We start from the raw sequence: 15,833 nt of genomic DNA on the forward strand, positions 1-15,833 counted from the left end.
TCGACTCGACTCGACTCAGCTTCAATTATTGTCATAAAATCCCAAAGGATTAATAGACACACCAAAGGAACAGAAAGAAAAGGTCATCTAAGATGCATGCAATGAAATATATTTGGCGAGTATTTTATTGACAGTCATCGCAATTGAATGAGTCACTTGGTTTCAGGATATTGTCTTTTATCTTTCTAATGTGTGTGTGTGTGTGTTGACAGCGAGAGAGTGGCAGTTTGTCAATGGCAACTGTCACTATATTCATTTCCAACTGTTCCTGCAAAGGAAATGTTCGAACTGGCCCGAAGGCGGTGAGTTTGTGTCCATCATTATCATCCTCGTTGTTATTGATAATATTAATTTTCGTCATTGACGCCATCAAACAATCTGTTTTGTCAGCACTGCTGTTTGTCTATGTCATATGTCAACAATTTTAGAGACATGCTAATAATGTAACAGTTTTGGTGTGTGCGTGCGTGCGTGTGTGTGTGTGTGTGTGTGCGCGCGTGCGTGCGTGTGTGTGTGTGTGTCAAAGAGAGAGAGAGAGAGAGAAACTCAGACTTTATAGTCTCAGGCTTTCAGTCTCAAACTATTTTTAATTGTCGTAAATCTTGTCAAAGGAATTATGGACACTGTAGCTAAACAAAACAGTAGCGTTGAACGTATGTGCGCAGTCTTGCACAAGAAATTAATTATAATCTGCAAACATTACAACACGCACACACACACACACAGATATATATATATATATATGTCTGTCTATATACATATGTAGGCTACCCCTATATATATATATATATATATATATATATATATATATATATATAGGTAGCCTACATATGTATATAGACAGACATACAGACAGACATTTACAGATGTGGATGTAGGTATATGTCATAACAGTTCGGGCTGAAAAAAAGTTCAGAGGCAAACAAATTGCGCGCGCGTGTGTGTGTGTGTGCGTGCAGGCAAGCTAGATCTGTGTGACCTAGAGACTGGGGTCCTGATAGGGTTGCATTTACTGGAGCCCTGGGACATGGCCGCTCCAAGCTTTGGTCAAATAGACACCCAGAAGAGAATCTTCACTCCTGTGGCCATCATTATAGGTAGGGGAGCTGGAGCACATTTTCAGTTTTAGCGTTCTCTCCGCGGAAGGTAGGACTGCGATCACAATATTTTGTTTTGTTTTTTGTTTTGTTTTTTTCGTTTTTTTCTGTTGTCAAAAGTTGGGACTGCTTGTAGACATTTCATTCCTGGGAAACATGATTGTGCAGTTTTGAAACTTTCACTGCCGCGAACATATCAATACGTGAACACAGTTCGGAAAGAAAAATCGCCCCGGTGGAAATGAAGGTATATACACCAGTGATCAAACTGAAGAGGAAACGCAAAACGCGATTAACCCCTTGACTGCTGAACTTTGGTGCAGTGAGATCAGTGTGGCATCAGATTTCATTGTGATTTAACAAGTTTGTGTGTACTTCTAAGTGATATTGCTAACTAAAGGTAATTTGATGACAAGAAGAAGAGGTCCAGATAATTTCATAAGAATGGTGACTGACAAAAACAAGAACAACAACAAAAAAACAAACAAACAAAAAAACTTGCCTGTAATCTCAGTATCATCTGACGAGCATACCTGTCAGCAGTAGCCAAGCGGTTAATGCTGTCCGCAACCCAGAGACCGATTCTTAGCGTTTGTTGTTGAGATGTTAGTTCAATTCAGTTTAATAATATAGTTGATAAAGTGCCTTTCCCTTTAAAACATGCTCAATTACGCTGTACATTGTAGATACCGACATTTATAACATGCATTTAAACACTGAAATGAAAAGAAAAAAAAAGAAGAAAAACTTACATGCATATCCGTGTACAGTCAGCCAACCAAACACTCAAGCACTCATTTACACACACACACACACACACACACACGCACGCACGCACGCACGCACGCACGCACACACGCACACACACACACACACACACACACAGACGACCGCGCGCGCTCGCACGCACGCACGCAGGCATGCACACGCACACGATCATTGCACTCATACATATCACATGAAAAAGCCTAAATAATGCAATACTTAAAAACCCATCTGACACAATTTTACAAGCCTGCAGTGTATTCACGGTTCGAGATTTGCAGATGTCCGTTTGCTAAAGAGTGTGTTCATGTTGAGAGTAACTATTTTGCGTTTGTGGACTGCGTTTACGTTTGTGTTTACTTTTGCGCACCTATGCGTTCGCTGCTTATACAGTACAAGCTGCAAGGATTATATCCCAAGAGGTACAAGTGCATTCTTGTAGCTGTCACTGCAGTTACTGCAGATGGGACACTACGGTGTGGAAGGGATGATATCATTAAGTACATGGACACTTTTGTTGCTGTCACAGTGGGTAGAACTGCTTACATGTATTGATTAAATCACAAAGGAACATGAGCACGCGGGTAAGACACTCAGATTTTGTCACTGATGGAATTTCGTCGCCATTGTACACGTGCACTCCTGCTGTTATCGCTAAAGGTTGGACAGCGTACGCGTGCACTTTTGTTGCCACCCCGTGTGTGTCATTGTTCTGTGTGCATGCCGGCTATCTGGGCTAGTCGGTTCGTGTCTACGGGCGCAATGCCGAGTGGTTAAAGGGTTGAACTTTCAATCTGAGGGTCCCGGGTTCGAACCTCGGTAACGGCGCTTGGTGGGTAAAGGGTGGGGATTTTGTCCGATTTCCCTGGTCAACATATGTGCAGACCTGCTTGTGCCTGAGCCCCCTTCGTGTGTATCCGCGAGCAGATCAAATACGCACGTTAAAGATCCTGTAGTCCATGTCAGCGTTCGGTGGGTTATGGAAACAAGAACATACCCGGCATGCACCCCCTCCCCCGAAAAAGGAGTATGGCTGCCTTCATGGTGGGGTAAAAACGGTGATACACGTAAATGCCCACTCATGTACATACGAGTGAACGTGGCAGTTGCAGTCTACGAACGAAGAAGAAGGTTCGTGTCTAACTGGTCTGGGCTCCGGTTGCTTACTTCACAGCTCGCGTCGCTGTGTTGATGAGAGTTTTTGTTCGCGTAGCTGATTTCAGCTGTTTTCAGTTTTAAATCCCAATCGCAGTTCATTATCTGTGTACATGGATGTGTCCCTTAGTCTTACCTGTGTTGTTTCCTTCCTACTATGAACATAGCCTATATTGCTGTTTTTCCAGCAGACATTCCATGATTGCTCTGCCATGACTGATACCAGATAGGCGCCTTCGCTCGGCGAGGATGGTAACTAACCTTTGCACACGTTGTCCCTCACCAACAGGGTTTGTGCATCATGGATTTTAAATGACAGAAATATATAATGCATTCTTTTTTTCCCTTGTTCAACCTTATTCAGATCAACTTTGAAATGCTCTTTTTATCACCATGATAATAGTGCGTGCGCGCGCGCGCGTGTGTGTGTGCGCGTGCGTGCGTGCGTGTGCGTGTGCGTGTGCTTGTTCTTGTGTGTGCACAGAGAAAGGTATCATACAGTCTATAGAGCCCATGTTGGACCATTTCGCTAAGAAGTTCCCAGAATCCAAGGGTACATCTCCCCGTTTGTTCCTCTGTCTTTCTGTCTCCTTGTGTTTCACTTCGTTTTCTTGACAGTAATTGAGTTTCACTGTTAGTGTTTCAGTACCCTGCCATTCTCACCCTGTTTGTCAATCAGTCTGCCTTCCTGTCTACTTGGGTGTCTGTTTCCTTGTCCAACTTAACCCCTCCATCTCTGTCTGTCTGTCTGTCTGTCTCTCTGTCTCTGTCTCTGTCTCTCTCTGTCTCTCTGTCTCTCTCTCTCTCTCTCTCTCTCTCTCAGTCTCAACACACTGATTTGAAGTGCAGTTTAGTTATAATGTGTTGTTGTTTTTTATATACATATTTTGATGCATTCGTGTGTAATAATGTGATGTTTACAAGACTATTGTTCACATATCCCTTCACAACGGTCCTAGGCCTATACATAAACTCACACACACACACAAACACACACACACACACACACACACACACACACACACACACACACACACACACACACACACACACACACACGTTTTTTCTAGTTTTTTTTTTGTTGTTTTTTTTTTTCGTTGCCCCATCATTTTCACCGTTTCAGTGCATTACGCCCACGCCGCTCATTCCGAGACCCATGTACGGCCACATCCTTATTCATCTGCCTCAGTCCCACCGTCAGCAGTCTACAGGAAATCACCGATGTTAGGTCACCAGGAGGCCACCCACCAGAGGATCGAGACCCTGCAATGCTCCTGAGTCACTTCGGTTGTGTTCAGTAGTGCCTGTTCTGATTTAAAGTACTTAGGACACCACCTACTAACGACAGTAGTGAATTAGTCGCGGAGCCAGATTGAGTGAGCGACCCCTCCAGAGCGGAGACCGCTACCACATCATTCCAAAGACAGTTCCTCATGAATCTGCCGACACCGAAGACCTTGACAGGACTGACTCGAAGCACGGAAGTGGAAGGATATTGAAACCGAGGTCACCATGAGAGCAGGGCATGAAGGGCCACTTAATTGATTTAGGGCCATTTTATTTTATCTTGATGAAGGAGTAGGAGGATGTCGATGATGATGATGATGATGATGACGAAGATACTGCTATGGGGGTCTATTTTGGTTTGGGACTGCGTGACAAGGGTGTACTTTACGCTTCCTGTCATAATGATATCCCGGCGTTAACCAGGCCCGAGAGATACAGTCACCTGCATGTTGGTCAGGAAATTAGAGCAAAACACCCAAAAACACATCTGTGAAGGGGATGACACTCGACTGTGAGGTTCCAGTTTTCCCATTTAAGCACACAGCAAACTCAACTTTGAGTAGGAGCCAGCCGCAGGCCGAAAAACCCACCAGTCTGTCTCCAAAACTGTTTCCATGATTGTCTGTCTGCCGCTTTTATCTGTCTCTCTGTCTGTTTCTTTGTCTTCATACGTGCAACTCCTCCCCCCCCCTCCCACCCCTCCCTATCTCACCGGGGGAGGACTGGATGAAAATAAGCACATCAGTGCTCATCTATTATCCTGGGAAATAAAGATTTTTGTCTTATATTGTCTTGTCTTGTCTTGTTCTTGTTTGTCTTTGATTTCCCCAGGCGACCGGAAAGCATTAATTTTGACTTATACAACCTGCTGTTTTCTGTTGTAGCGGCCTTGGACTCTCTGCTACAGACCAAAATTAAAGGTAAAATTCGCCACGTGTGTATTCTTACTTGTTTGTAAGAATTTTACACAAGTTGTTCCCGGGTCTGTTATGGTTCATTTCTGTATTGTTTTACGTCTGTAATGATTCGTTTCAATAGTACGTCATTAATTTGTGGCTCCTGTGTATAAACAAAATCTTTGCAATACTTCTGTCCGTGTGCCCTCCGGAGAGCGTCAGTTCGTGCTGCGTTTTGTGTGTGCTGTCTAGACTGAAGCGAGGGTGACATCAGTGAGTGTCACGCTATATTTGTGCCACCTGTAGGTTGAGTTGACGTCAGTATGTGTCACGCTATATTTGTGCCATCTGGAGGTTGAGTTGATGTCAGTGTGTGTCACGCTTTATTTGTGCCATGTGGAGGTTTTGATGTCAGTGTGTGTCACGCTATATTTATGCCATGTGGAGGTTTTGATGTCAGTGTGTGTCACGCTATATTTATGCCATGTGGAGGTTTTGATGTCAGTGTGTGTCACGTTATATTTATGCCATGTGGAGGTTTTGATGTCAGTGTGTGTCACGCAATATTTGTGTCATCTGGAGGTTGTGTTGATGTTGGGGTGTGTCACTCTGCACTGTCTAGAAGTGTGAAGTGCGGGTCACCCCGGGGTTAACCAGGCCCAAGAAATACAGTCACCTGCAGTGTTGGTCAACAGTAAATTAGAGCAACACACTCAAAGACGCTTCCGTGAAGCGGGTGATACTCGACTGTATGGTCCCAGTCTTCCCATTTTAAGCCCATAGCAAACTCAACTCTTGAGTAGGAGCCGGCCGCAGGTCGAAAAACCCACCTCCGCTAGGATTCGAACCCGCGTCCTTCCATCCGACAGTCTGCGACGTCGCGTAACCACTTCGCCACGGCAGCTTGTCACTTTATATGTTCAGTATGTGTCAGACTGTCACGCTATCCGTCTATGCTGTCTATACTTGAGGGGCTGTGTCAGACAAGAGACGATCGAGACAGTTGGTCAGTTAGTGGTGATTGTGAAGTGAGGGTGACTTCAGTAGGCGTGAAATTGTCTGGGTTGTTTGGGAGGTAGAGAGGGAGGAATGAGGTCAGTGTGTGTGTGTGTGTGTGTGTGAGACTCTGTCTCTCTCTCTCTCTCTCTCTCTCTCTCTCTCTCTCTCTGTGCAAGAGAAAGAGAGAGACTGAAACATATATTTTATTCATTGGCCCCATATGAAGAGGGGCAACAACAAAGTTAATAATCAATACATAAATCAGATAAGCATCACAGGTCCTCTCAAAATTTAAGATACAAGGAGAGAGTGTGTGTGTGTGTCTTTTCACGCTGTGTGTGTGCCCTTTGCAGATGCGGCGTCCAACAAGAAGAGGAAGGTGTCCAGCAAGTCTCCCATGTCCCACGGTGCCTCCGGCAAAGATTACAAGTCCAAACCCAAGGCCGCCAAAAAGGGCAAGGACAAGAAAGGCATCAAGAATAGATAGGGCTGGGGAGGAGGAGGTGGAGAGTTGTTGGCAAGGGTGGGGGTGGAGGGTGGGGGTTTGGGGAAGGTGGTAGGAGGCTATGTGGAGGGTGGGGGGGTTGAATGTGGGAGGTAGGGTGTGTGTGGGTGGTAGGGGAAAGGGGAAGGGGGATCCACATGTCTGTACCTGCTACAACCTTCTTTTCTTTCCCACCAGCACCTTCTCTCCCCAACCCGCAGTTCTCTCTCTCTCTCTCTCTCTCTCTCTCTATATATATATATATATATATATATATATATATATATATATATAATGATAATATATACATACAACTTTCACATCGAAATGCGACAACAGCACTAAACAGTGCATGCATGTGTGTGTTGAGAGAAAGAGAATGTGAGTGAGAGTGTGTGCGTGTGTGTATGTGTGTGCGGGTGTGAGGGAGAGACAGGAGTGTAAAACAAAATTCCACACGAAACATTTGTTATTGTTGTTGTTTTGTGTGTGGGGGTGGGTTGGGGGTGGGCTCCAACCTCGCTCTTTTTTCTCAACGTATTTCTCTTTTTCTGTCCCCCACCCCCACCCCCCAACCCCCACACACACAGCCACTTTTTTTCCTTCCTTTTTCGTAGAGCCTCCATCCGTCTTCCTATTCCCCCCCCCCCCCACCTGGAAATGAGGGTAGCAAGCAGATCAAAACCAGTCTGCTTTTTGAGATATTTTACTGACTCCTAATTGTTAACATTGTATGATCCCTTGATCTTTTAAAAGCTGGTATACAGAATATAGTAGAAAGCTCAGTTTACTCTGGTGTTTGTTTGTGAGTGGATGATCATGAAAATGCATGTCCTTGACTCTTTTACATAATAATTCCCTCAGTCGGGAGTGTACAGCACCGTGAATACAATACAATACAATACAAAACATCTTTATTAATCCGATTGGGAATGACACAGGCCAGTGAATTTATTAAGTATGAACTGCCTCTGACTGAAAACACTCTGAAGCAAAGACACTTGGATTAATTAGGATTTTTGTTTACATCGTTTAGGTATTTTACATTTAATTTTTCGGACTATATACATGTGTGATTGCTAACACACACACAGGTTGGCCTGATATGGAAATACAAATAAATTAAAGGTGAACTTCCTTTGGTGGTCCTGTCTTTTATATAATATAAATTCAAGTTTTAATTTTCATCAACATTACAATTATTAGTACATATATCATTACATGCATATACCACATTAGCAGTGTTACTGTTATTAATTTTATTGTGCATATGTGCCACTATCTGGGAGAGAGGGGAGATCCCCCAGGATTTCAAGGATGCTTCAATTGTCCACATTTACAAACGGAAGGGAGACAAAACATCCTGCGATAATCACTGTGGAATCTTTCTCCTCTGCATCGCTGGCAAGATCTTCGTCCGCATCATACTGAACAGACTGGTTGACCGTGTCTCCAGCGCAGTCATCCCTGAAGCACAGTGTGGTTTCCGTTCAGGCAGGTGAACATGTGACATGGTGTTTGCCGTACGTCAGATGCAAGAGAAGTGCCGTGAGCAGAATAAGGAGTTCTACATGGTCTTTGTAGACCAGACTAAAGCCTTCGACATGGTGAACCACGGTAGTCTGTGGAAGATCCTCCTAAAGTTCGGCTGCCCAGAGAGCCTAATCCAGCTGATTGCGTCATTCCATGATGGTACGCAGGCGAGAATACAGGAAAATACTGACATGTCGGATCCGTTCCCTGTGGTAAATGGAGTGAAGCAGGGCTCTGTCCTGGCACCCACACTGTTCTCCATTCTCTTCTCTGCCATGCTGATTGACGCCTTCCAAGACTGTGACCAAGGTATCTACATTCAGTTTCACACGGCAAACTTTTCAGCTTGCGGCGACTCCACGCCAGGTCCAGGGTGTTTGAGGCACTGTTGAGAGGGTTCCTCTTCGCTGATGACTGCACGCTTGCTGCACACACCCATGAGGATATGCAGTTCATTATGGACAGGTTCTCAACCTCCTGCAGGCGTTTTGGACTACCATCAGCCTCAGCAAGACCGAGTCCATGTACCAACCAGCTAGCTCACAGAACGCCAGTGCCTCCCCACCCACCTGCAATTAAGATAGATGACACAGAGATCAAGTCATTCAACAGGTTTTGCTACCTGGGCAGCACCCTATGCAGCAACGGAGCCCTTGATGCAGAAGTGACGCCAGCTCTGCCTTTGGCAGACTCAACAACAGGCTGTGGAACAACAAAGGCATCAGGCTCAGCACCAAAATGAAAACCTACAGAGCTGTTGTGCTGACCACCTTGTTGTACTGCTGTGAAACATGGACGACGTATCGCCGTTACATTCAACAACTTGAGCAGTTTCACCAGAGATGCCTACGAAAGATCCTCGGCTTAAAGTGGCAAGACAGGGTCCCCAACCTCCAGGTCCTAGAGAGGAGCGGCCTGCCCAGTATCGAAAGCCTGCTGATCCAGTGCCAGTTACGCTGGACAGGACACGTTGTCCGCATGACAGACAGCAGGATCCTTAAGATGCTTTTATATGGCCAGCTGAAGGAAGGCCACCGCGAACTTGGAAGACCCTGCAAGCGCATCAAGGACACCTTGAAGACAAACCTCAAAGCCTGTGACATAGACATCACTTCCTGGGAAACTGATACCCTTGACCGCTGTCGCTGGAGGATGTTGTGCTCTAGTGGTATAAAGACGTTTGGAAACAAGAGAACGCTGGCCATTAAGGAGAAGCGTGAGCGAAGGAAGCAGGGCTCAACTTCTAGAGACGTTTTCCCTTGCAACAATTGTGGGAAGTGCTGCGCATCCAGAATCGGCCTCTTCTCCCATATGAGGACACCCACTGACAGTTAAGCCTGCCTGCCTACTCATCCGTCGGTCCAGTAAACCTACTGGTGGGATCTCCATCTTTTCCTTGAAGAAGAGAGTTAAAGCAGGGGAGGCTACACTGCCCAGTTCAGCTGGCCTTGCAGGTCACAGACCTCAGTACAACGTGTGACAAGTAATTATCAACTGATAGACGGAAGCTGTCCAAATGCAGTCATACGCCTCAGTTAAAGCATTGTTAGCGATAGTTTCAGTTTCAGGGAGGTGTCAGAGCGCGTGAACAGATACATATACGCTACACCACATCTGAAGAAAAAAAATGAAACCAGAACTAAAAAAAAAAAAAAAAAACCAGCTTGGGTCACGATGCTGACACAACTACTACTACACTACTACTGCTGCTACTTGTAATTACATAGCTCTGAATCTTGCGCTGAGACAAAGTATACATCCACACCCGACCATCCTACATAACCCACCCCCTTCTCCCTCGCACACGCACACACACACACACACACACACACGTCAGTTCACACAGGCATAAATTGGTTCGGTCCAGTGCAGTCCAGTTAAGATGGGACAGTGATAACAATACAGTGGAACAAGACACGGGCAGAACCATGGTGATGACCTAATATCGATAATTCCCTGTGGACTGTGAATGCGGCAGACGAACCTGGGTGGGAGTGGCTGTGAATGGGAGGCTCGCGAAGAGCGAAGAAGGGGGACGGGTGTGAGGGTGTGATGTGTGTGGGAGGGGTGGGGGGGACGTGGGGCGGTGGGTGTGAACGCCACTGAACTGACGGCATGTGGTGAGGCAGCCATCACACACACACACACAAACACACACACACACACACACACACATATATATATATATATATATATACTATTTGCATACAAACACAAAATCAACCATTCAACTGCCAAGCAAACCAGTCCAGCAGTCAGTCAGTCAATTTATGGGTGGTATGGAAAAGTCCAGTTCTGCCGAAACGGTTCAAGGAAAATGGTCTTGACGTCAGTGGCCATCCGTTTCGGGATTTCCCAACCTCCGTTTTCCTTCCCATACTCCCTCCTCTCTCTTCTCCCCCCTCTAGCTCTTAGAGACAGGGGGAGGGTGGGTGGAGGCAGGGGCGGGGTGTGCGGGGAAGGGGGGGGGGAGTTTATCACACATATATATATCGATAGAGAAGATCGATGAGGCCGAGGACAGGATAGAGGATCCATTAAAGAGGCGGGTCAGGCGAGTCGTGGCGTGGGGATGGTTCCGTGCCATGTCCCCGGGCCTCACTGTCAGGTCATGGATGACTGAGCACACCTGTACTGCTCGGCTTGTCGTACCCCCCTCACCCCACCCCACTCCCCTGGGTCACTCGAATGCACACAAGTTTGTTTTTATGTTGTATGACTGTTTTTACCTCTGCCATGTAGGCAAACACAGTTCGTATTCGGATTCGAACCCGGGACCCTGAGATTGAAAGTCCAACTTTTTAACCACTCGGCTGTTGCGCCCGTCATCTTTCGAAAGCAACAAACAATCGCCCCCATTCTAACTCCATGCACATACCGTTATATAGGACATGTTCCTACATCTATCGACCATACAGTTGTTTCACACTTGAACAGTTCCTACGCCTCAATGGCTCCATACCCGAAGTGTATAATCGACCGACATTATATTGGAAATGTATATGCAGACATGAAGAATAAAATGTTTACGAACCCAAGAACCTCTTTTATCTGCAGCGCTTCAGTGGATCCGACCCCGACTGACGTGTTCTTGATCGGTTGGAGATTCCCTCTTGTAAACAGCACTTAAAGTGACTTGGCAGCATGACTCCTGATGAAAGATTTTGGGTTTAATGTTCATTCACTCCCCACAAACTAAAGAAACAAAAACAAAAAAATGTTTAAGAAAAAAAAATAACAACAACAATAACCATTATGATAAAACACCTAACTGAAAAACAAAAAGAAAAGAAAACCCCAAAAGATAATGTCAACAACACTCAGGCATCTAATGCAAAATATAACTAAAGCATGCACTGTCAGCGTGACTCTACCTTCCTGAAACATAAACACATGTTCAAAGTATTTAATAAAACAATCAATTCTCACTCGTACATTTTACGACATGCATGTACACATGTTCAAAGCATCATGAAAAACGATATATGAGATTGCCTTGCAAGGTAACGATAAATCACATCCTACATCTATGTAATAGGCCTTTTTGTCTCCCTATTACTGTGATGTAAGAGTGAATGTATGATTATTGTAGTTTCAAAGTTAAGTAGCAGGCTATCCTCTGGGGTTTTTGGGTTTTTTTTTTTTTTTTTACCCGTTCGTGTGATGTTCGAACAAGCTTAGATATTTCAGTGTAGACTTTAGCTTTCTAGTTTGCAGACCTCAGGTCACACTAACTTGAGTCCCGAGAAGAAGACGTCATGTGATCGAAATGTTCGGAGTTGGGGAACGCGTTCGATCCGTTGCTTATAATTTATCGATCTTGCATCTGTGAATGATATGATTAAGCAAACATTACTTTGAAATAGAAAACAGCATCTGTTTTCAAAAGTTTGTCCACACTCAAATCTTCATGTCAAAATCAATTTTCATTGAATAGTCTTTCAAAAGAATTCTGCATTAATTTTTCAAGATGTCTGTAGCTCCATAGAATATGTTCAAAGGAATAGTTTTCATCTTCGCTGAAAGTACAAGCACAATTCACTGTGGCTGTAACAGCAATGCATTGCAATTTCAAAATCATTGCCGAAGATATTGTGAATGCAATGGATTTAACGCCCATCGTTTTCACAACAATATTTTCGGCAATGATTTCACGGATTATTCTTCTTCTTTTTTTTTTTTTTTTTTTTTTTGCTGCCCCATTATCTGCACCGTTTCAGTGGCATTACTCCCACGCCGCTCATTTAGATTCCCCCATACACGGCCACACCCGGGTTCGTCCTTCACAGTTCCAGCGTCGGCAGTCCACAGGGAACCATCGATGTTAGGTCGCCAGGAGGCCACACACCAGAAGAGACCCTGCACTGCTGCTGAGTCACTTCGGTGGTGTTCAGTGGTGCCTTTTCTGTTTTAACGTACTTAGGACACCACCTACTAAGCCCCCTACTAACGACAATAATGGCTTAGTCGCGGAGCCAGACTGAGTGAGCGTCCCTCCCAGAGTGAAGACCGCCACCACGTCCCCCAAACAACAGCCCCCCATGAATCTGCCGACACTGACGACATTGACAGGACTCACCCCAAGCACGGAAGTGGAGGGGTATCGAAACTGAGGTCACCATGAGAGCAGGGCATGAAAGGCCACAGACTTTGAGACTATTTTGTTTATATTGATGACGATGAAGGAGGAGGAGGATGACGATGATGATGACGATGTTGCTATGGAGGTCCATTTTGGTTTGGGACTGCGTGACAAGGCTGTACTCTACGCTTCCTGTCATGATGATATCCCGGCGTTAACCAGGCCCGAGAGATACAGGCACTTGCAGTGTTGGTCAGGTAATTAGAGCAACACACCCAAAGACGCATCCTTGAAGTGGATGACACTCGACTGTGTGGTCCCAGTCTCCCCATTTAAGCCCACAGCACACTCAACTCTGGGTAGGAGCCGGCCACGGGCCGAAAAACCCACCTCCGCTGGGATTCGAACCCGCGTCCTCCCAGCCGTCAGTCCGCGACGCTAACCACTTCGCCACAGCGGCTGGTTTCACGGATTATTCTTGTTTGTAGCCAACATTTGACATCACGAATTTTGAATTTTTAAAGAAAACTGCCGTCCATGATACTAGGGAAGCCTATTTAGTTTTCTGGCTATTTTGAGCAATTTTGGTCTGCCTCTAACTGGCGTAATGTGTTCATAGTTTATGTGTATTGAATGTGCTGTTGATACGTCGGAGTTGATAACCCCAGTTACATCTGGTCATCTGTGGCAGTAATCCCAAACCGACTGGCCTGGATAAAGGCTTGTGTGGCATGTCTGACAAAGATCCCAAGTTTATGAAAAGCACGTTGCCAGAGGTTTAAAACAGAAGTCAAACATAATTTCGCATTATCAGTTCATAAGATAAAAACACACTACCACTTCGGAAACTTTTGTTGGACTATTTTTCGATTATGGAAATGAGGTGTACTTTCTTCGACTTTGAAAACAAGCAAGCGCACACACAAACAACAGATGCAGCCACACACACACACACACACACACACACACACACATGGAAAATAGCCATTCGTTTGAAGTATCTAGTTGTAACTGACATCTTTACACACACACACACACACACACACACACACACACACACACACACAAAAACTGTGTGTGTGTGCAACTGAGAATTAAAAGCAAAAATACAGTCAAAAGGGAAATAACAAAGAAAGGATCCTCAACATCCTTGAAGCAATGAGCGTCCCGCGTGTTTTCCAAACGGTATGACGAGTCTGGTCGTGGCGTTTTGAACCCGGATACAACGGCACCTCTCCTGGGGTCCACACCACAGGCATTGGCTGAAGTGGTAAACCATCTCACCCCTTCCTCCCTCCCCCTCCACCCCCCTCTATCCCCCACCCTTTACCATGTGTATATAGAGGACTTCTTGGAGCTGAACGATTCATATCTCAACTGAAGCTGGATGATCACCGCTGTCTTGCTGTCACTTTGTTGTTTCCTGCAGCGAACTTAGAGCCATCCTCGTTGCTCTGTTCTTTGGGGTACTTCTTTGCAACAGGTAAGCCAGCATGGAGAGAACAGTAAGATTGATTCTGACTGTTGTGTGCTCGGATTTTTAGGAATACAACTAATCTGCGATGATGATTTGAGGATAACTAACCCCACATCGATGTTGATAATTATCATGTTGAACTGCTGAAACACACACACACATACACACACACTGATAGTAACTGATTGATATGCAAGATTAAAAGATGAAAATTTAAGCTGCTATCAACCTCCAATATCATCATCTTTTGAACGGCAAAAATCGGGTCAAATCACACATTGTAAGAAAGCGTTGGGTGGTAGGCGGCCCCATGCTTTCTCACAGTTGGGAGAAAACGTGGGAGGGGAACAACCACACTTTCTCACAACCCCTCGATTTCTGACAAAGTGAGAGAAAGTGTGGGATTGCGAGAAAGCGTAGGCTAGCAGACCACGCTGTTCACAAACTTGATCACAGATTGATCGATGTCTACAACAACATAGCAACAATAATTTTGCTTATTCTAAACGGAAGGACACCGGAAGACAAAACACACAAAAAAAACCAAAAAATTATTAACCAAAGAATCTATCAACACCAACAGAATTCAGCTGTTTCCTATTGGGATTTATATTGCATGCCGTGTTCACAGTCACTGGATTCATAGAAAAGATACAGTGTTACTTATGTGAAAAAGGTGTGTACTGTGAAATTTTATCAATACGAAAGAAACGAAAATCCTCTGTATTTTTCAATTCGGGAAAAAATATTCACCACGGTGTAAGACTAATTTGTATTTATATCAATCAATTGACATTAACTGACGACAGACTCAACTTTCTTACCATACATCCACAACTGAAATTGAATAGGCTATATTTATTTCTGGAAAGAGAAAAACAACAACTAAAGAACTGATCATAACAGACTGGACTATTCTATAAAATCTTAAGACTGATTATCGAGAAGAGACTTTGTATGTATATATGTGTGTATGACAGTCGTGTCCGACTATGACCATCAGAACAGCAGAGAAGGCAACTGCTGTTCCAAGTAGGCATATCTGGGCTGTAGAGAATGTCTTGCCCAAGTTACATCCCCACTCCGAGAAGAGATTATGGTGACGATTAAATGGATTCTGCTCACATATGTGTTTACGTTACTGAAACCAAGCGCACACATCTTTCATTCATAAAAAAAAGAAGAAGAAAAGGAAAGATTTACAAATATTCCAAGAGAAAGAAAAAAAGTGATATGTGTGAAGCTGTGATATGTGGACACTGAACATATATCTCATTCGGATGAGACGATAAACCGAGGTTCCCGTGTGCAGAAGGCACACGGCCCACTGGATAAGAACCCATGGCAAGAAACGCGTTGTCATCTCACAATATTCTGAAAAAGAAATTCACTCTGATAGGTACACAAACATATACACAGGCACTACAGGACCTGACTATTATGCGTTGTGTTATACTGCTGCCTTGTCTGGCATGTGCCTGGGAGACGTGGTGCAGCGTATGAATATGGATTTGTCCGAACGCAGTGACGCCTCCTTAAGAAACCGAAACGGACACGG

This window comes from Babylonia areolata, chromosome 23 (assembly GCF_041734735.1).
Source record: "Babylonia areolata isolate BAREFJ2019XMU chromosome 23, ASM4173473v1, whole genome shotgun sequence".
NCBI classification, from domain to species: domain Eukaryota; kingdom Metazoa; phylum Mollusca; class Gastropoda; order Neogastropoda; family Buccinidae; genus Babylonia; species Babylonia areolata.